Genomic DNA, 22,699 nt, shown 5'->3' on the forward strand with positions numbered 1-22,699 from the left:
TTAGATATTTGGTATACTGCTTTCTCTTGATAACCTGTACCATGTTTTCCCTTTTCAGGTTCGTTGCTCATCTATTTCCTGTGTACTGGTCGACTTAGTATATTTTTAGTAGCTGCATGATGGTAGGCTTCGTAACAGATTACTCGGCTTCTACTGGAGGGGGTGCATAGATATTTGGTATATTGCATTCTCGTGATGACTTGAATTGGGTTTCCCTTTTCCCAGCTTTTAATGAAATGAGTCATTGGGGGTATTCTTAGTAAGACATAGCGTGAAACCTCTGGACATTTAACCCCATATTTCCTATATTTCTTAAACAACAAGGCAAATGTAAAGGATATATAATTTTCGAGACCAGCTTACTGTAGTTTGCGGATTTCTGACACATTAGCTGGCATTGGAAGGCCAGTTTATGGTACGAATGTTCTTCACATATACATTGTTACAAGTGACTTGAATATTGCATATGGACACAGCCCCTGCCAACAGATAGTGATAGTTTATTTTTACAAAAAATAGGGATACTACAAGGCAGTTCTTATGCTGATTGTTATCAAATTAGTTGATATTTTTATTTATTTAAATGTATGTTTACATATGACTTCTGGAAACGGGATGTAAAATATTCCTTTGTTACATGGCACAGAAAATTTAAAAATAACTATTTTATTAACAGGTTTTTCACGGAAAATATGTGCTTAAATCTACAAAAAGTTCTGTTTTCTCTGATAACATGACATGTAACACCTTACTTCCTATATTTCCTCAACAACAAGGTAAATATAAAGGATATATAATTTTGGAGGCCAGCTTACGGTAGTTTGCGGATTTCTGTACATTAGCTGGCATCGGAAGGCCAGTTTATGGTACGAATTTTCTTCACATATACACTTGAATATTGAATATGGACACAGGTACTACTATGCAGTTCTTATGCTGATGTTTATCGAATTGGTTGATGTTTTTATTGATTTGAATGTTTGATTACATATTATCACCGAAAACCGGATGTAAAATATTCCTTTGTTATGTGGCAAAGAAAATTTAAAACCGAACTACTTTATTAAAAAGTTTTTCACGGAAAATATGAGCTTAACTCTACGAAAACTTCTCTTTTCTCTGATAACATGACATGTAACACCTTATTTCCTATATTTCTTAAACAACAAGGTAAATATAAAGGATATATAATTTTGGAGGCCAGCTCACTGTAGTTTGCGGATTTCTGTACATTAGCTGGCATCGGAAGGCCAGTTATGGTACGAATGTTCTTCACATATACATTGTAACAAGTAACTTGAATATTGCATATGGACACAGTCCCTGCCAAACAATAGTGAAAATAATTTACTTTTACAAAAATTAGGGATACTACAAGGCAGCTTTTATAATATTTTTTTTTATTTCAATGTATGTTTACATATGATCTCAGGAAACCGGATGTAAAAATATTCCTTTGTTACGGGGCAAAGAAAATTAAAAAATAACTATATTATTAAAACGTTTTTCTTACGGAAAATATGAGCTTAGTTCTCAGAAAACTTCTCTCTTTTCTCTGATAACATGACATTTAACACCATATTTCCTATATTTCTTAAGCAACAAGGTAAATATATAGGATATATAATTTTGGATGCCAGCTTACTGCAGTTTGCGGATTTCTGTACATTAGCTGGCATCGGAAGGCCAGTTTATGGTACGAATGTTCTTCACATATATATTTTAACAAGTAACTTGAATATTGCATATGAACATAGCACCTGCCAACAGATAGTGAAATAATTGAATTTACAAAAAATAGGGGTACTACAAGGCAGTTCTTATGCTGATTGTCATCAAATTAGTTGATATATTTTTTTCTTATTTAAATGTTTGTTTACATATGATCTCAGGAAACCGGATGTAAAATATTCCTTTGTTACGTGGCAAAGAAAATTTAAAAATAACTATATTATTTAAACGTTTTTCACGGAAAATACGAGCTTAACTCTAAGAAAACTTCTCTTTTCTCTGATAACATGACATTTAACACCTTATTTCCTATATTTCTTAAACAACAAGGTAAATATAAAGGATATATAATTTTGGAGGCCAGCTTACTGTAGTTTGCGGATTTCTGTACATTAGCTGGCATCGGAAGGCCAGTTTATGGTACGAATGTTCTTCACATATATATTTTAACAAGTAACTTGAATATTGCATATGAACACAGCACCTGCCAACAGATAGTGAAAATAATTTATTTTTACAAAAATTAGGGATACTACAAGGCAGTTCTTATAATATTTTTTTTATTATTTAAATGTATGTTTACATATGACCTCTGGAAACCGGATGTAAAATATTCCTTTGTTACGGGGCAAAGAAAATTTAAAAATAACTATATTATTAAAAAGTTTTTCACAGAAAATATGAGCTTAACTCTACGAAAACTTCTCTTTTCTCTGATAACATGACATTTAACACCTTATTTCCTATATTTCTTAAACAACAAGGTAAATGTAAAGGATATATAATTTTGGAGGCCAGCTTACTGTAGTTTGCGGATTTCTGTACATTAGCTGGCATCGGAAGGCCAGTTTATGGTACGAATGTTCTTCACATATATATTGTAATAAGTAACTTGAATATTGCATATGAACATAGCATCTGCCAACAGATAGTGAAATAATTGATTTTTGCAAAAATGAGGGGTACTACAAGGCAGTTCTTGTGCTGATTGTCATCAAATTAGTTGATATATTTTTTCTTATTTAAATGTTTGTTTACATATGATCTCAGGAAACCGGATGTAAAATATTCCTTTGTTACGTGGCAAAGAAAATTTAAAAATAACTATATTATTAAAACGTTTTTCACGGAAAATACGAGCTTAACTCTAAGAAAACTTCTCTTTTCTCTGATAACATGACATTTAACACCTTATTTCTTATATTTCTTAAACAACAAGGTAAATATAAAGGATATGTAATTTTTGAGGTCAGCTTACTGTAGTTTGCGGATTTCTGTACATTAGCTGGCATCGGAAGGCCAGTTTATGGTACGAATGTTCTTCACATATATATTTTAACAAGTAACTTGAATATTGCATATGAACACAGCACCTGCCAACAGATAGTGAAAATAATTTATTTTTACAAAAATTAGGGACACTACAAGGCAGTTCTTATAATATTTTTTTTTATTATTTAAATGTATGTTTACATATGACCTCTGGAAACCGGATGTAAAATATTCCTTTGTTACGAGGCAAAGAAAATTTAAAAATAACTCTATTATTAAAAAGTGTTTCACAGAAAATATGAGCTTAACTCTACGAAAACTTCTCTTTTCTCTGATAACATGACATGTAACACCTTATTTCCTATATTTCTTAAACAACAAGGTAAATACAAAGGATATATAATTTTGGAGGCCAGCTTACTGCAGTTTGCAGATGTCTGTACATTAGCTGGCATCGGAAGGCCAGTTTATGGTACGAATGTTCTTCACATATACATTGTAACAAGTAAATTGAATATTGCATATGGACACAGCCTCTGCCAAACGATAGCGAAAATGATTGATTTTTGCAAAAATGAGGGGTACTACAATGCAGTTCTTATGGAGTTTGTTTTTAAATTTGTTGATATTTGTTTTTATTTAAATGTTTGTTTACATAGGATCTCAGGAAACCGGATGTAAAATATTCCTTTGCTATGTGGCAAAGAAAATTTGCAACTGAACTACGTTATTAAAATGTTTTTAACGGAAAATATGGGGTGAAATCTAGAAAAGCCTCTGTTTTCTCTGATAACATGACATTAAACCTCTTATCTCCTATATTTCTTAAACAACAAGGTAAATATAAAGGATATATAATTTTTGAGGCCAGCTTACGGTAGTTTGCGGATTTCTGTACATAAGCTGGCATCGGAAGGCCAGTTTATGGTACGAATGTTGTTCACATAGACACTTGAATATTGAATATGGACACAGCCTCTACCAAAAGGTAGTGAATATAAGTTTTACAAAAAATAGGGGTACTACTATGCAGTTTTTATGGTGATTGTTATCAAATTGTTTGATGTTTTTATTGATTTAAATGTATGATTACATATGATCACCGGAAAGCGGATGTAAAATATTCCTTTATTATGTGGCAAAGAAAATTTGAAACTGAACTACTTCATTAAAATGTTTTTCACTGAAAATATGTGCTGATATCTAGAAAGGCCTCTGTTTTCTCCGATGACATGACATTTAACATCTTATCTCCTATATTTCTCTAATAACAGCTTACTGTTTACAGCCCCTGCCAAAAGATAATGAAAACAATTTATTTGTTACAAAAATTAGCGGTACTACTATGCAGTTCGTATGGTGATTGTTGTCAAATTAGTTGATATTTTTTATTTATTTAAATATATGTTTAAATACGATTTCAGGAATCCGAATAAAAAATATTCCTGTGTTACATGGCAAAGAAAATTTAAAAATGAACTACTTAATTAAAAAGTTTTTCACGGAAAATATGTGCTTAAATCTACAAAAACTTTTCTCTGATAACATGACATTTAACGTCTTACTTTCTATATTTCTTAAACAACAATATAAATGATTTTCTATGTCAGCTTACGGTAGTTTGCGGATTTCTGTACATTAGCTTTTTTTATTATTTAAATGTATGATTACATATGATGTAAAATATTCATTTGTTACGCGGCAAAGAAAATTAAAAGTAAACTATTTTATTAAAAATTTTTGTGACGGAAAAGAAAATATTTGCTGAAAACTACCAAAACTTCTCTTTTCTCTGATAACATGACCTTAATATCCTATATTTCTTAAACAAGAAGGTAGATTTAAGGATGTATATAATTTTCGAGGCCAGCTTTCTGTAGTTTGCGGAATTTGTACATAATCTGGCATCGAAAGGCCAGTTTATGGTACGAATGTTGTTTACATATGTATTGTAAAAATAACTTAAATATAGAGTATGGATACATAGATAGTAAATACAATTCATTTTTACAATGATCAGGGGTATTTTGATTCAGTCTGCATGGTGATTGTTATTAAATTAGTATATATTTTTATTGACTTTATATATTTACATGTGATCATCGGAAATCAAAATAAGTATTCCAGTGTTACGAGGCAAAAAGAATTTTAAAAAATTCTATTTTATTAAATATGTACAGTTTCTATGCTCTAGTTTCTCCGATAACATAACATTTAACCTCTTATTTTCTATATTTCTTAAAAGTTTAATATATAATTTTCGAGGCCTTATGATAGGACTTATCATAAAAATCATTTCAGTAAATGAAAGTCTAAATCTATCATAGTTTTCAAGATATTGGGTGAAAACTGTAAAAAAAACCTGTAATTTTCCCCTGTCAAGGGCAATAACTCTTATAAGAAGGCGTCTGACAAATTTTATGCCTGAAGACATCTGTAGTCCTAAAAATAAGGATCATTTCAGCTATTGAAAGAATTTGACTAAACTGAACGGTTTTGGAGATATATGCGAAAAACTACTGTTTGATCCCTATGTTCCGTTTTTAGTAACAGTGGCCATTTTTTTCGACTGATAAAAAAACCCCACTAAATACCGAGTTTGTTTAAATTGGTAAAATAGTGTCAGATGAGAAGATTTTTGAAAGAAATAACATTAAAAATGGCAAAAAAAATTTGAAAAGGGGCAATTACTCCAACATGGCTTAATGGATGAAAATGAAAATTTGACCGCAGATAGATCTCATCATGCTGAACACTTTTACTCCTTGTAGAATGGGCTAAACCTAACTGTTTTGAAGATATATGCAAAAAACTATTTTCTGACCCCTATGTTCTATTTTTAGTAACGACGGCCATGCTTTTCGACGGATCAAAAATCCCCAGATCTGTTCTATGCATGATACTCCAATGAACATTCATACCAAGTTTGGTTCCCATTGGTCAAGTAGTGTCAGAGCTAAAGATTTTTGAAAGAAATAACATAAAAAATAAAAAAGTTTGTACATAATCTGGCATTTGAATAATTACTTATAACAAATAAATTGAATATAAAATTGGCGAAAGGTAGAGAATATAATTTATTTTTACAGTAATTAGGAGAATTTGATACAGTTCGAAAGGTAGAGAATATTATTTATTTCTTCAGTTATAGGGGTACTTGATACAGTTCGAAAGGTAGAGAACATTATTTATTTATACAGTTATAGGGGTACTTGATACAATACGTTTGGTTTTTGTTTTTGAATTTGTTGACATAATTATTGATAAATCGCATATTTACATATACAAAATCGGAAATTCGATGTTTAGATTTCCTGTATTGCTTAGCGATGAATATTTTCAAAAAAAATGTTTTGTTAAATAGTAGTACATGATTTATATGTGCTAAAATCTAAGAGAAAACTTCTCCTTTTGTCTGACACACCATGAATTTCCCATGATAATTTAACAAAAAGGTAGAAATAAAAGTTATGTAAGTTATCAGGCCTTCTTATTGTAGTTTGTTTGCATGTTAATTAGCATCGGATGGCCAGTTCATTTATAGTACAAATGTTTACATGTAACAAATAATTTACATCCACTGACCTCGAAGTTTGTACATGAGCAGCAGATATGGAAATTCCGAATATTTTTGGCAAGTGATAGTCTTCCATCAAACCTCATCCAAGTCCCAAGATGGACCTTGGTCCCATCCATCGACACCAACATTGGTACATAGGTAGTTAGGGGGCCCCCTTATATAAAAAATTCTTAACGACAGAGAAAGATATGGAAATTCCCAATATATTAGGAATTAATAGTCTTCAAGTAAGCCTTAAATCTCATCCCAGTTTCAAGATGGTCCCAGTCACCCTGGTCCCAGTCACCGTCCTCGAACTTGGTACATAAGTAGTAAGGGGTGCCCCTTTTAAAAATTTTCTGTACGGCAGAAGATATAGAAATTCCCACAATGTTGGGAATTGATAGTTCTTAAGAAGGCCTAAAATCTCATCCCAGTCCTAAGATGGCCCACCTCGAATTTGGTACATAAGTGGTGAGATTGGCCTCCTTTTTGTAATGTTCTTCAAATAGGCCTAAGATATCCTTCTCTAAAAAAGGGACTATTGGACCTTGGTCCCAGACACCCACTTCGGATTTGGTTCATCAGTGGTACAGTACCTGAACCGATCCGTGCAACAAAAATTGCGATCGGTCAGAGATCACCGATCAGTTTCCGGTCAGTCATCGAGCCGTTAAATCGATCCATTAAAGTGGTGATTGCATCATATGACCACAGTGCTAGCGCGGTCAATGTAATTTACAGTTTTTTTTGTTGTTGTTGTTTTTGTAATTTTTGTCCATTTTACATATATTTACATTATGTTATAGATTTAATCATCAATTTATACTATTATTTTACATTTCTTTCATTCTAAACAGATCTTACGTCATTTTACATAACAAAACTGCGATCAGATCAATCTCCGTCAAATCGTTCCGCCATTCGGTTTAAGGACTGTAAGGGGGAATCGCTGTTTAATTTTTTTTCCTCAACAACAGAAAAAGATATGGATATTCCAAATATTTAGGGAATTGTTAGTCTTCAAGTAGGCCAAATCTTATCTCTGTCCCAAGATTGATTAATTGACCTTGGTCCCAGACACCCACCTTGAAGTTGGAACATCAGTATTGAGGTGGGTCCTTGTTTAAAATTTTGTTGCCAACGACAGAAAAAGGTATGGAATTTTCCAATATTTTGGGAATTGATAGTCCTTAAGTAACCTTAAATCTCATCCCAGTCAAAAGATGGACTAATGGACCTTGGTTGCAGTAACCCACCTCAAAATTGGTACATTAGTTGTTAGGGAGAAGGCTTTTTAAGAGGAAGATATTAAAATTTCCAATATTTCGGGAATTGATAGTCCTTAAGTAGTCCCATCCACAAACACCAAAATTGGTACATCAGTGGAAAGGGGGTCCCGTTTTTAAAATTTTAATAACGACAGAGTAAGATATGGAAATTCCTAATATTTTTGGAATTGAGAGTCCTTAAGTAGGACTAAAATCTAACCCCAGTCCCAAGATGCACTCATGGACCTTGGTCCCAGTCACCTAACTCGAAGTTGGTGCATAAGTAGTAAGGAGCCCCCATTTTAAAATTTTCTCGGTGACAGAGGTTATTGAAAAACCCAAAATTTAAGGAATTGATGGTCCTCAAGTAGACCTTAAATCTCACTCAAGTCAAAAAATGGACTAATGGATCATGGTCCCTGTCACCCACCTCTAAATTGGTACATAAGTGGTAAGGGGGAAGCTTTTTTAAAATTTTCTCAACTATAAGGGAAGGTATGGACATTCCCCTTATTTTGGGAATTGATAGTCCTTAAATAGGCCTAAAATCCTATCCCAATCCCAAGGCAGACTAAAATATGTTGATCACAGTCACTGGCCTCTAATTGTGTACATAAGCGGTAAGGAAGGGCCCCTTCTTAATATTTTTCTCAATGATAGAAGATATGGAAACTTCCCAATATTTTGGGAATGGATAGTCCTCAAAATAACTTAAAATTCTTATCATAGTCCAAAGATGGACTTAAACTCCTTCGTTCTATCCGTCGACCTTGAATTTGGTAGATTAGCGGCCTAAAATCTCATCCCATTCCTAAGATGGACTAATGGACCTTGGTCCCAGCCACTGACCTCGTAGTTGGTACCTAAGCGGTAAGGGGGTGGCCTTTAATACCCGTAATTTTGGAATTGAAAGTCCTCAAATAGGCCTAAAATTTCATTCTACTCCCAAGATGGACTAATGCACCGTGGTCCCAGTCTCCGACCTCGAACTTGGTACAAAAGCGGTAGTGAGGACCTGTTTTTAAGGTTTTCTCAACGGCAGAGGAAGATATAGAAATTTCTAATATATTAGGAATTGATACCCCTCAAGTAGGCCTACAATCTAATCCCAGTCCCAAAATGGACTAATGGACCTTGGTTTTTAAGGTTTTCTCAACGACAGAGAAAGATATGGAAATTCCCAATATCTTAGAAATTGATAGTCAAGTAGGTCTAAAGTCCTATCCTAATCCCAAGGTGGACTAATGGACATTGATCCCAGTCACTGACCTCAAATTTGGTACACAAGCAGTAAGGAATGGCCCCCTTTTAATATTCTTCTCAACAACAGAGGTGGATATAGAAAATTTCCCAATATTTTGAGAATTAATAGTACTCAAGAAGGCCCAAAATTCTCATCATAGTCCCAAGATGGAATGATAGTCCTTGGTCCCATCAACCGTCCTTGAATTTGGTAGACAAGTGGTTAGTGGGAGGCTTTTTCTCAGTTTTATGTGTGGTATAGCTGTATTTTATATACAAATATAATGTTGTTCATACAGCAATATTGCAATTGCACGTCATACAACTGTTACCTCTTCAACATTTATCTTAAAATGATATAAATAAATCATTACTATACTTTCCTAAAACTGCTGCATTCTTACATGTATGCCTGCTGTTTCCTGAAAACAAAAAAGTTGTGAGATAATTCCCGCTAATGGCATTCTCTTAAGATGCTGCTGATGTTAATCATGTCATGTAAACTAGTCACTATAAAGTACTATGATAAAATAAACACAGCACATGGATAGTAACAAGATAACTGACAACGTCAATCTTCATTCAGACTTCAAGCAAGGATCTGCAAAAATGAAGAGTTATACAATATGTCACAAATAAACTATTGTTAAATGTACTGCATATTCTTTATTGAAGGCTACTTAATTATGCTCAGAGCTTTGAAATTATTTCAAACATAACCAACTGTTCTGCGTACATGCTAATGTTTACAGCCAATTAAAAAACTAAAAACTAATTTATACCTCCTGAAATGTGCAATGTTCCCAATCCCACGCACACGAAGCACATGAAACACTATCCCGGGAAACACAAAACACGATCACATGAAACACACACACAAAGCACACGATACACGAAAGCCACACGAAACACTTTGCACGAAGCACAATAAACAAATGATCGTGTCCACCGGAAGTATTCTTCTCAGTAATAGGTATATTTCGAAATCTTACTTGCAAAATGAAAGTAATAATAATTTATTATACAGTGTAGTGTTCGTCGTATTTTGTTGATTGATAAAATCTTACATGAACTTTTACATTAATGTGAATTATGCTTTTGTAAATACATTCGATATACACAATTTTTAAATGTCTATAAATGTTTTGATATAAAATCACTTTAATTTCCGTTATACATCATACATTGTGAAAACATTGTCATTGGTCTGGAAGAATGAAAATGTTGATTTTTTATTTATTAAATTGAAGGAAAATTCTAAAAAAAAATATGTTGATGAAGTGTTTTTACCATACAATCATGTTGCTTTGAATATGAAATAAATAAAACTATGTTTAAGTGTAAAAAAATGTCCATATTTGTTGTATATGGATCGTTGGGAACATATTTTTCTTGTTCCAGGAGAACAAAAATGCCAAAATTTCATGAAAGAGTAATCAAAGGAACCAAGGTTACAGCAGTAATCAAAAGAACGCAATCCAGGGACAAAGACCAGACATGGGAAACAGACATATAAAACAAAGATAACAACGACCATTAAACTTTCTTTAGTGATGACTTCAATCTTGTAGCAACAAAACCCTGTTTCAGAAGCCTATTTGTTAGAGTTCTATCGGGATACAAAAATTCTCAGTTTCGGCATTCTCTGAAATAACGTATGAGTTGTGATATGAACACTCGATACGAAGGTGTTAAAGGGATGTTGTCTCAGATGAAAGGAAAGTTGACAATTCTAAATGAAAAGTCATCATGTTTGTCGTAAAGTTTGGTCAATAGTTTTCCTTTACCATCGATTTCTAAGTGTAAGTCAAGATATGAGGTTGACCTTACGGTGTCTGTAGTATCCTTTATCTCAAGTTCTTTGGGGTAGATGCGATGTATCAAATCCCCGAAATTAGGATTGTTTAAAGATAATACATCATCTATATAGCGGAAACAGAGATTAAAGGATCTAGCCAAACGATATTCTTTCTTTCGGATGAAATCAGCTATTAAGTCAGCCTCATAAGAAGTAATGGTAAAAAGAACTCTTTTTTAAAAATAGTTTTCTCATACATGATACATTGCAAAAACATTTTGATTAGTCTCTGAGTATAAAAATATTGAAATTTCATAAAATTTGGGTAAAATATACTCAATTTTAAGATAATAGAGTATATTTTGCTTATGTGATACCATGTTATTGCTCTAAATATGAAAAAAAAATAATAATATGAAAAATGTCCATATTTGTTGTATATTGATCATTGGGAACACATTTTCCTTGTTCCAGGAGAACTAAAATACAAAAATTTCATGAAGTAATGGTAAAAAGTACTCATTTTTTTAATTTAGCTATTTTAACTAATGCAAATCATTTTATTTATCTAAAAAAGAAAATATGGCATTGTTGATATGAAAAATGTCCATTTTATTATACAATGTACATTGAGAAAACATTTGCATTAGTCTCTGAGTATGAAAATATTGAAATTTCATAAAATTAGGGTAATATATACTCATTTTTTAGACAATATGGTGTTTTTGACTGATGCAATACCATCATATTACTCTGGATATTAAAACAATGTAATTTTCATCAGAAATATGTCTATATCTGTTGTATAAGAATCATTTTCTTTGTTCGTGGAGAAGAAAAATACCAAAATTTCATAAAGTATTGGTAAAAAGTACTCTATTACGAAATAATTTAGCTATGTAAACTAATGCAATACCATCTTATTTGTCTAAAAAAAAGAAAATATTGCATTTTTAATATGAAAAGTGTCTCTTTTCATTATACATGATACATTGTGAAAACATTTTGACGGGTCTTGGAATCAGAAAATATTAAAATTTCATAAAATTGGGGTAAAATATACTCAATTTTTAGAAAATGCAGTACTTCTGACTTATGCAATACCATCTAATTGCTCTGAATATAAAAACAAAGTATCTTTTATGTAAAAAATGTCCATATTTGGTGTATATAGATCATTGTGAACACATTTTCCTTGTTCGAGGAGAATAAAAACACCAAAATTTCATAGAATATTTGTAAAAAGCACTCTTTTTTTTTTTTTTTTTAAATAATTTATCTATTTTAGATACTGCGATACCATCTTAGTTATCTAAAAAAAAATATTGCATTGAAAATATGAAAAGTGTTCATTTTTATTATACACAGTACACTGCGAAAACATTTTGACTAAACTGAGAGTATGAAAATATTGAAATTTCATAAAATTGGGGTAAAATATACTCAATTTTTTTTTAGATAATAGAGTATTTTTTTTTTTGCTTATAACAAAACATCTTATTGCTCTAAATATGAAAAGAATGTAATTTTTATGTGAAAAATGTCCATATTTGATGTATACAGATTATTGGGAATACATTTTCCTTGTTCCAAGAAAATTAGATTATCAAAATTTCATAAGATATTGGTAAAAAAGAACTCTTTTTTATATAATTTAGCTCTTATTAACTAATGCAATACCACCTTACTTGTCTAAAAAGGAACATACTGCATTGTTGATATGAAAAATGTCAATTTGTATTATACATGGTACATTGTGAGGACATTTTTACTGGTATCCGAGTATGAAAATATTGAAATTTCATAAAATAAGGGTAAGATATACTCAATCTTTAGATACTGAGTATTTTGACTTATGCAATACCATCTTATCGCTCTAAAAAGAAAAAAAGTAATTTTTATATGAAAAATGTCCATATTTGGTGTATATAGATCATTGTGAACACATCTTCCTTGTTCCAAAAGAATTAAAATATCAAAGTTTCATAGGATATTTGTAAAAAGCACTCTTTTTTAAAATAATTTATCTATTTTAGATACTGCAATACCATCTTATTTTTCTAAACAATAGGCTCCCAGGAGTCTGAATCGCTCACCTGCAACCCGTCATTTTCCCCTGTCAAGGGCAATAACTCTTATAAGAAGGTGTCTGACAAATTTTATGCCTGAAGACTTTTGTAATCCTAAAAATAAGGATCATTTCAGCTATGAAAGAATTTGGCTAAACTGAACGGTTTTGGATATATGCGATAAACTACTGTCTGACCCCTATGTTGACCATGTTTTTTCAACAGATCAAAAAAACACACTTCAATGCTATACAGGATACCCAAGAGAACACTTATAACTAGTTTGCTTCAATTGGTAAAATAGTGTCAGAGGAAAAGATTTTTGAAAGAAATAACATTAAAAATAGCAAAAAACTTTGAAAAAGGGTAGTAACTCCAGCATGGCTTAATAGATAAAAATGAAAATTTAACCACGGATAGATCTCATCATGATGAACACTTTTACTCCATTCAGAATGGGGTAAACCTAAACTGTTTTGAAGATATATGCGAAAAACTATTGCCTGACCGCTATATTCTATTTTTAGTAACAGCGGCCATGTTTTTTGAGGGATCAAAAATCCACACATCAGTTCTATGCAGAATACCAAGGTTGGTTCAAATTGGCCAAGTAGTGTCAGAGAAGAAGACTTTTGAAAGAAATAACATAAAAACTAGCAAAACACGTCCAAAAAGGGCAATAACTCCAACATGGCTTCATAGATTAAAATGAAAATAAAAGCAGATAGATCTCATCATGCTAAACATTTTTACCTTGTCAGAATTTGCGAAAAAGTACTGTCCATCCCCTACGTTCTATTTTTATTAACAATGGCCATGTTTTTCTACGGATCAAAAATCCCCAACTCAGTTCTATTCAGGATACACCAAAGAACATTCATACCAAGTTTGGTTCCAACTGGTTAAGTAGTTTCAGAGGAGAAGAGTTTTGAAAAAATATTAACAACGACGGACAATGACGGGTAATAGCTCACATGGCCTTCGGCAAAACATTTTGACTAAACCAAGAGTATGAAAATATTAAAATTTTATCAAATTGGGATAATATACACTCAATTTTTATTCTCAAGAGACTAACTATTACTATTTAGGGAATGATCGCCATGAAATCATAAACAGATATAGTTCGGAAAACATTTTAATAAATCTTGTAAAAATCAACAAACCAAAGTTCAAGCTATTGAACCAAAACAGAATGTCTATGAATGACAGAGACAATGAAGACATTGACAATGGCAACAAAGCTTCAAACCATTATACAACCACAAAATTTTTGCACTTGATTAAAACCATTTATTATACCATCATAAGTGTGATATGGTTAACAGCACATTTCTTACGGTTGACACTCAATTTATTTGATTTCATATTCTAATTTGATATTCAGTTCTCCAAATTAGTCAACTGTGAACTAACAAACCATCAAGAACATTAATATCACCCAAGAATAGCTCTACATTAATCAACAATGAAATGCTTTGCAGGACATAGCTTGATACGAACACAGAGGTCAAATCTGGAACAGCTAGGGAAAATATGGACACACTTATTCAAACTTGATACAACTTTGAACTTAGATTACTATTAGATATTAAACACAGGATAAGTATATGACCAGAATCTTAGTTCTTACTTTTTGGCCTTTATTCTTAATGGCTTTCAGTTAAAACCTCAAAGGGCACCTTGTAGTTTCGGGCACCTTTGTGCTCCCATATTCACACTTTGCTCTACTTACAACCCAAAATACTATTCCAAGTCTTCCTTTCATCATATGGCAACTTGTAGTAAAATTTGTATCAGATCCATTCACTTTTTCTCAAGTAATTGTCTGGACATAAGGAAAATGCTTGTTCCAGACATCTTTTTGGCCTCTAATTCAAAAATACTTCAAGTCTTAATACACAAAATCAATCCAAGTCTTCTTTTGGTGATGAAGCACCTTGTAATACAGTCATATTCAAAGAGATCACTTTATTAATACATGTAATAGTCAAATTATTGTCTGGACTTCAGGAAAATGCATGCTTCTGGCCCCATTTTGGCCCCTAACTTCTAAAATGTTCATATCTTAACTCCCAAAATCAATACCAGTCTGAGTATTATCATGTAGAATATTGTGGAATACTGTCATAGTCATTCATATTCTTTAACTGGAGTTATACATTTAAATTTGATAAAATGCTTGTTTTTGGCCTTTTTCAGGTTCATAATTCTAAACTGGTTAGAACCATAAGCCACAAAATCAATATCAACCTTCCTTTTGCAGTTTGTAGCCTTGTTAATAAATCTTGTAAAAATCAACAAACCAAAGTTCAAGTTATTGAGCCAAAACAGAATGTCCATGGATGACCGAGACAATGAAGACATTGACAATGGCAACAAAGCATCATACCATTATACAACCACAAAATTTTTGCACTTGATTAAAACCATTTATTATACCATAAGTGATATCTGCAGTCCATTTTTCAGAATTTTGTCAAAAACATCAGATAAAATATTCAGGATATTAAACTCACAGATACACATTGGTCAGCAGACAGTGGTTCCGCTCCACACTAGCTTTATTTCACCAATTAATCAGGGAATATTTCTCCTTGCTGAAAAAAAAGTTTTAGATGCATGAATCCAGTAACAATCAGGTACTTTTTGATAAAAAAAATTTTTGATCTTTATATAATGTAAGCACTTGTCTTAAGAAATTTAATCAACTTCAGTCAGGTCTCCAACTTATAAAGTTTGTGATGGTGAACAAATATAGTTTAAATTTCTTTACACTACATACTGGTAGTTCTCCTTTAGGACTTAAGCATTCATAAATACTGTTAACAACAGTATACCATTCTGACTATGGTTGTATTTCTACATAGAATCACATATTTTGATGTCATTACATTAGTATCACATGTCACTTTACTCATGGTTGTTGTAGTACAGAATTCAAAACAGAGCAGTATTCAATATGTTGCATCCAGTTTTAGGCCAATAAAAAATCACACATCAATTCATTATCAATTTTACTATTCAAAGATGCTTGTCTTAAAATAACATTCCCATTTCCAAGATGTAGCCAAGATTAAGAAAGCAGGGAAAAACTGAAGCTTGCAAGTGCGATAGGGTTAACAGCACATTTCTTATGGTTGACACTCAATTTATTCGATTTCATATTCTAATTTGATATTCAGTTCTCCAGTTTAGTCAACTGTAAACTAACAAACCATCGAGAACATTAATATCGCCCACGAATAGTTCTACTTTAATCAACAATGAAATGCTTTGCAGGACACAGCTTGATGCGAACACAGAGGTCAAATCTGGAACAGCTAGGGAAAATATGGACACACTTATTCAAACTTGATACAACTTTGAACTTAAGATTACTATTAGATATTTAACACAGGATAAGTATATGACCAGAATCTTAGTTCCTACTTTTTGGCCCTTATTCTTAATCGGTTTCAGTTAAAACCTCAAAGGGCACCTTGTAGTTTCGGGCACCTTTGTGCTCCCATATTCTTACTTTGCTCTATTAACAACCCAAAATACTATTCCCGGTCTTCCTTTCAACATATGGCAACTTTTAGTAAAATTTATATCAGATCCATTCACTTTTTCTCAAGTAATTGTCCGGACATAAGGAAAATCCTTGTTCCAGACATCTTTTTGGTCTATAATTCAAAAATACTTCAAGTCTTAATACACAAAATCAATCCAAGTCTTCTTTTGGTGATAAAGCAACTTGTAATACAGTCATATTCAAAGAGATCACTTTATTAATACATGTAATAGTCAAATTATTGTCTGGACTTCAGGAAAATGCATGCTTCTGGCCCCCTTTTGGCCCCTAACTTCTAAAATGTTCATATCTCAACTCCCAAAATCAATAACAGTCTGAGTATTGTCATGTAGAATATTGTGGAATACTGTCATAGTCATTCATATTCTTTAACTGGAGTTATACATTTAAATTTGAAAAAATGCTTGTTTTTGGCCTTTTTCAGGTTCATAATTCTAAACTGGTTAGAACCATAAGCCACAAAATCAATATCAACCTTCCTTTTGCAGTTTGTAGCCTTGTTAATAAATCTTGTAAAAATCAACAAACCAAAGTTCAAGTTATTGAGCCAAAACAGAATGTCTATAGATGACCGAAACAATGAAGACATTGACAATGGCAACAAAGCATCATACCATTATACAACCACAAAATTTTTGCACTTGATAAAAACCATTTATTATACCATAAGTGATATCTGCAGTCCATTTTTCAGAATTTTGTCAAAAACATCAGATAAAATATTCAGGATATTAAACTCACAGATACACATTGGTCAGCAGACAGTGGTTCCGCTCCACACTGTGGCTTTATTTCACCAATCAATCATCAAATACTTCTCCTTGCAGAAAAAAAGTTTTAGTTGCATGAATCCAGTAACAATCAGGTACTATTTGATAAAAAAAAATATTTGATCTTTATATAATGTAAGCACTTGTCTTAAGAAATTTAATCAACTTCAGTCAGGTCTCCAACTTATAAAGTTTGTGATGGTGAACAGATATAGTTTAAATTTCTTTACACTACATACTGGTAGTTCTCCTTTAGGACTTAAGCATTCATAAATACTGTTAACAACAGTATACCATTCTGACTATGGTTGTATTTCTACATAGAATCACATATTTTGATGTCATTACATTAGTATCACAAGTCACTTTACTCATGGTTGTTGTAGTACAGAATTCAAAACAGAGCAGTATTCAATATGTTGCATCCAGTTTTCTCCAGTTTAGTCAACTGTGAAATAACAAACCATCAAGAACACTAATATCGCCCAGGAATAGCTCTTCTTTAATCAACAATGAAATGCTTTGCAGGACACAGCTTGATACGAACACAGAGGTCAAATCTGGAACAGCTAGGAAAAATATGGACACACTTATTCAAACTTGATACAACTTTGAACTGAAGATTACTATTAGATATTTAACACAGGATAAGTATATGACCAGAATCTTAGTTCCTACTCTTTGGTCCTTATTCTTAATCGGTTTCAGTAAAACCTCAAAGGGCACTTTGTAGTTTCGGGCACCTTTGTGCTCCCATATTCTTACTTTGCTCTATTAACAACCCAAAATACTATTCCCGGTCTTCCTTTCAACAAATGGCAACTTTTAGTAAAATTTATATCAGATCCATTCACTTTTTCTCAAGTAATTGTCCGGACATAAGGAAAATGCTTGTTCCAGACATCTTTTTGGTCTATAATACAAAAATACTTCAAGTCTTAATCCACAAAATCAATCCAAGTCTTCTTTTGGTGATGAAACACCTTGTTATACAGTCATATTCAAAGAGATCACTTTATTAATACATGTGATAGTCAAATTATTGTCTGGACTTCAGGAAAATGCATGCTTCTGGCCCCCTTTTGGCCCCTAACTTCTAAAATGTTCATATCTCAACTCCCAAAATCAATAACAGTTTGAGTATTGTCAAGTAGAATATTGTGGAATACTGTCATAGTCATTCATATTCTTTAACTGGAGTTATACATATAAATTTGATAAAATGCTTGTTTTTTGGCCTTTTTCAGGTTCATAATTCTAAACTGGTTAGAACCATAAGCCACAAAATCAATATCAACCTTCCTTTTGCAGTTTGTAGCCTTGTTAATAAATCTTGTAAAAATCAACAAACCAAAGTTCAAGTTATTGAGCCAAAACAGAACGTCTATAGATGACCGAGACAATGAAGACATTGACAATGGCAACAAAGCATCATACCATTATACAACCACAAAATATTTGCACTTGATTAAAACCATTTATTATACAATAAGTGATATCTGCAGTCCATTTTTCAGAAATTTGTCAAAAACATCAGATAAAATATTCAGGATATTAAACTCACAGATACACATTGGTCAGCAGACACTGGTTCCGCTCCACACTGTGGCTTTATTTCACCAATTAATCAGGGAATACTTCTCTTTGCTGAAAAAAAGTTTTAGTTGCATGAATCCAGTAACAATCAGGTACTATTTGTTAAAAAAAATATTTGATCTTTATATAATGCAAGCACTTGTCTTAAGAAATTTAATCAACTTCAGTCAGGTCTCCAACTTATAAAGTTTGTAATGGTGAACAGATAAAGTTGAAATTTCTTTACACTACATACTGGTAGTTCTCCTTTAGGACTTAAGCATTCATAAATACTGTTAACAACAGAATACCATTCTGACTATGGTTGTACTTCTACATAGAATCACATATTTTGATGTCATTACATTAGTATCACATGTCACTTTACTCATGGTTGTTGTAGTACACAATTCAAAACAGAGCAGTATTCAATATGTTGCATCCAGTTTTAGGCCAATAAAAAATCACACATCAATTCATTATCAATTTTACTATTCAAAGATCCTTGTCTTAAAATAACATTCCCATTTCCAAGATGTAGCCAAGATTAAGAAAGCAGGGAAAAACTGAAGCTTGCAAGTGTGATAGGGTTAACAGCACATTTCTTATGGTTGACACTCAATTTATTCGATTTCATATTCTAATTTGATATTCAGTTCTCCAGTTTAGTCAACTGTGAAATAACAAACCATCAAGAACATTAATATCGCCCACGAATAGTTCTACTTTAATCAACAATGAAATGCTTTGCAGGACACAGCTTGATACGAACACAGAGGTCAAATCTGGAACAGCTAGGGAAAATATGGACACACTTATTCAAACTTGATACAACTTTGAACTTAAGATTACTATAAGATATTTAACACAGGATAAGTATATGACCAGAATCTTAGTTCCTACTTTTCGGCCTTTTTCTTAATCGGTTTCAGTTAAAACCTCAAAGGGCACCTTGTAGTTTCGGGCACCTTTCTGCTCCCATATTCTTACTTTGCTCTATTAACAACCCAAAATACTATTCCCGGTCTTCCTTTCATCATATGGCAACTTGTAGTAAACTTTATATCAGATCCATTCACTTTTTCTCAAGTAATTGTCCGGACATAAGGAAAATGCTTGTTCCAGACATCTTTTTGGCCTCTAATTCAAAAATACTTCAAGTCTTAATCCATAAAATCAATCCAAGTCTTCTTTTGGTGATGAAACACCTTGTAATACAGTCATATTCAAAGAGATCACTTTATTAATACATGTAATAGTCAAATTATTGTCTGGACTTCAGGAAAATGCATGTTTCTGGCCCCATTTTGGCCCCTAACTTCTAAAATGTTCATATCTCAACTCCCAAAATCAATAACAGTTTGAGTATTGTCAAGTAGAATATTGTGGAATACTGTCATAGTCATTCATATTCTTTAACTGGAGTTATACATATAAATTTGATAAAATGCTTGTTTTTTGGCCTTTTTCAGGTTCATAATTCTAAACTGGTTAGAACCATAAGCCACAAAATCAATATCAACCTTCCTTTTGCAGTTTGTAGCCTTGTTAATAAATCTTGTAAAAATCAACAAACCAAAGTTCAAGTTATTGAGCCAAAACAGAACGTCTATAGATGACCGAGACAATGAAGACATTGACAATGGCAACAAAGCATCATACCATTATACAACCACAAAATATTTGCACTTGATTAAAACCATTTATTATACCATAAGTGATATCTGCAGTCCATTTTTCAGAAATTTGTCAAAAACATCAGATAAAATATTCAGGATATTAAACTCACAGATACACATTGGTCAGCAGACACTGGTTCCGCTCCACACTGTGGCTTTATTTCACCAATTAATCAGGGAATACTTCTCTTTGCTGAAAAAAAGTTTTAGTTGCATGAATCCAGTAACAATCAGGTACTATTTGTTAAAAAAAATATTTGATCTTTATATAATGCAAGCACTTGTCTTAAGAAATTTAATCAACTTCAGTCAGGTCTCCAACTTATAAAGTTTGTAATGGTGAACAGATAAAGTTGAAATTTCTTTACACTACATACTGGTAGTTCTCCTTTAGGACTTAAGCATTCATAAATACTGTTAACAACAGAATACCATTCTGACTATGGTTGTACTTCTACATAGAATCACATATTTTGATGTCATTACATTAGTATCACATGTCACTTTACTCATGGTTGTTGTAGTACACAATTCAAAACAGAGCAGTATTCAATATGTTGCATCCAGTTTTAGGCCAATAAAAAATCACACATCAATTCATTATCAATTTTACTATTCAAAGATCCTTGTCTTAAAATAACATTCCCATTTCCAAGATGTAGCCAAGATTAAGAAAGCAGGGAAAAACTGAAGCTTGCAAGTGTGATAGGGTTAACAGCACATTTCTTATGGTTGACACTCAATTTATTCGATTTCATATTCTAATTTGATATTCAGTTCTCCAGTTTAGTCAACTGTGAAATAACAAACCATCAAGAACATTAATATCGCCCACGAATAGTTCTACTTTAATCAACAATGAAATGCTTTGCAGGACACAGCTTGATACGAACACAGAGGTCAAATCTGGAACAGCTAGGGAAAATATGGACACACTTATTCAAACTTGATACAACTTTGAACTTAAGATTACTATAAGATATTTAACACAGGATAAGTATATGACCAGAATCTTAGTTCCTACTTTTCGGCCTTTTTCTTAATCGGTTTCAGTTAAAACCTCAAAGGGCACCTTGTAGTTTCGGGCACCTTTCTGCTCCCATATTCTTACTTTGCTCTATTAACAACCCAAAATACTATTCCCGGTCTTCCTTTCATCATATGGCAACTTGTAGTAAACTTTATATCAGATCCATTCACTTTTTCTCAAGTAATTGTCCGGACATAAGGAAAATGCTTGTTCCAGACATCTTTTTGGCCTCTAATTCAAAAATACTTCAAGTCTTAATCCATAAAATCAATCCAAGTCTTCTTTTGGTGATGAAACACCTTGTAATACAGTCATATTCAAAGAGATCACTTTATTAATACATGTAATAGTCAAATTATTGTCTGGACTTCAGGAAAATGCATGTTTCTGGCCCCATTTTGGCCCCTAACTTCTAAAATGTTCATATCTCAACTCCCAAAATCAATAACAGTTTGAGTATTGTCAAGTAGAATATTGTGGAATACTGTCATAGTCATTCATATTCTTTAACTGGAGTTATACATATAAATTTGATAAAATGCTTGTTTTTTGGCCTTTTTCAGGTTCATAATTCTAAACTGGTTAGAACCATAAGCCACAAAATCAATATCAACCTTCCTTTTGCAGTTTGTAGCCTTGTTAATAAATCTTGTAAAAATCAACAAACCAAAGTTCAAGTTATTGAGCCAAAACAGAACGTCTATAGATGACCGAGACAATGAAGACATTGACAATGGCAACAAAGCATCATACCATTATACAACCACAAAATATTTGCACTTGATTAAAACCATTTATTATACCATAAGTGATATCTGCAGTCCATTTTTCAGAAATTTGTCAAAAACATCAGATAAAATATTCAGGATATTAAACTCACAGATACACATTGGTCAGCAGACAGTGGTTCCGCTCCACACTGTGGCTTTATTTCACCAATTAATCAGGGAATACTTCTCTTTGCTGAAAAAAAGTTTTAGTTGCATGAATCCAGTAACAATCAGGTACTATTTGTTAAAAAAAAATATTTGATCTTTATATAATGCAAGCACTTGTCTTAAGAAATTTAATCAACTTCAGTCAGGTCTCCAACTTATAAAGTTTGTAATGGTGAACAGATAAAGTT

Source organism: Perna viridis, chromosome 9, assembly GCF_037379345.1.
Source record: "Perna viridis isolate PV_CMFRI_1.1 ecotype Kerala chromosome 9, ASM3737934v1, whole genome shotgun sequence".
Classification (NCBI taxonomy): Eukaryota; Metazoa; Mollusca; class Bivalvia; order Mytilida; family Mytilidae; genus Perna; species Perna viridis.